Source organism: Lipotes vexillifer, unplaced genomic scaffold (assembly GCF_000442215.2).
Source record: "Lipotes vexillifer unplaced genomic scaffold, Lipotes_vexillifer_v1.1 scaffold690, whole genome shotgun sequence".
Taxonomy (NCBI): domain Eukaryota; kingdom Metazoa; phylum Chordata; class Mammalia; order Artiodactyla; family Lipotidae; genus Lipotes; species Lipotes vexillifer.
The window spans coordinates 2,325,406-2,327,009 of NW_006798376.1; the positions used below are offsets into that span (position 1 = coordinate 2,325,406).

Here is a 1,604-nt window from a genome sequence, read left to right on the forward strand (position 1 = left end):
GTGTGGAGGAAAGGGAACCCTCTGGCACTGCTGAGAATGTAAACTGATACAGCTACTATGGAGAACAGTATGGAGGTTCCTTAAAAAATTCAAATAGCTGGGCTTCCCTGGTGGCGCAGTGGTTGAGAGTCTGCCTGCCAATGCAGGGGACACAGGTTCATGCCCCGGTCTTGGAGGATCCCACATGCCGCGGAGCAACTAGGCCTGTGAGCCATGGCCGCTGAGCCTGCGTGTCCGGAGCCTGTGCTCTGCAACGGGAGAGGCCACAACAGTGAGAGGCCCGCGTACCACAAAAAACAAACAAACAAACAAAAGAAATTCAAATAGCTTTCTGCCCATGGACACCACCGAGTAAGCATCGTTGACATCCCCCACCTCCACTGTCGTCATGTCTAAGTCAGAGTCTCCCAAAGAGCCCAAACAGCTGCGGAAGCTCTTCATCAGAGGTTTGAGCTTTGAAACAACCGATGGGAGCCTGAGGAGCCATTGTGAGCAGTGGGGAGCACGCACAGACTGTGTGGTAATGAGGGATCCAAGCACCAGGTGCTCCAGAGGCTTCCGGGTTGTCATGTATGCTACTGTGGAGGAGGTGGGTGCGGCCATGAAGGCAAGGCCACACGAGGTGGATGGAAGAGTTGGGGAACCAAAGAGGGCCGTCTCAAGAGAAGATTCTCAAAGACCTGGTGCCCACTTAACTGTGAAAAAGATTTTTGTTGGTGGCATTAAAGAAGACACTGAAGAACACCACCTAAGAGATTATTTTGAACAGTATGGGAAAATTGAAGTGACTGAAATTATGATCGACCAAGGCAGTGGCAAAAAAAGAGGCTTTGCTTTCATATCCTTTGATGACCATGACTCCATAGACAAGACTGTCATTCAGAAATACCACACTGTGAATGGCCACAACTGTGAAGTAAGGAAAGCCCTATCTCAGCAAGAGGTGGCTAGTGCTTCATCCAGCCAAAGAGGTCATAGTGGTTCTGGAAGCTTTGGTGGTCGTCGTGGAGGTGGTTTTGGTGGGAATGACAACTTTGGTGGTGGAGGAAACTTTGGTCGTGGAGCTGGCTTTGGTGGCAGCCACGGTGGTGGTGGCTATGGTGGCAGTGGGGGTGGCTATAATGGATTTGATAATGATGGGAGCAATTTTGGAGGTGGTGGAAGCTACAATGATTTTGGCAATTACAACAATCAATTTTCAAATTTTGGACCCATGAAAGGAGGAAACTTTGGAGTCAGAAGTTCTGGCCCCTATGGTGGTGGAAGCCAATACTTTGCCAAACCACAAAACCAAGGTAGCTATGGTGGTTCCAGCAGCAGCAGTAGCTATGGCAGTGGCAGGAAGTTGTAATTACTGCCAGGAAACAAAGCTTAGCAGAAGAGGAGAGCCAGGGAAGTGATAGGGAAGCTACAGGGTACAAGAGATTTGTGAACTCAGCCAAGCACCATGGTGGCAGGGCCTAGCTTCTAGAAAGAAGACATGTTTTAGACAGTACTCATGTGTATGGGCAAAAAAACTTGAGGACTGTACTTGTGACTAATTGTATAACAGATTATCTTAGTTTCTGTTCTGTGGAAAGTGTAAAGCATTCCAACAAAGGGTT

At 48.6% G+C, this 1,604-nt stretch overlaps 1 pseudogene; it reads left to right on the forward strand.

Moving 5' to 3' along the window:
* The first annotated feature begins 388 nt into the window (after window positions 1-388).
* On the forward strand, window positions 389-1,351 carry LOC103078733 (heterogeneous nuclear ribonucleoprotein A1 pseudogene; annotated as a pseudogene).
* Window positions 1,352-1,604: the final 253 nt, after the last annotated feature.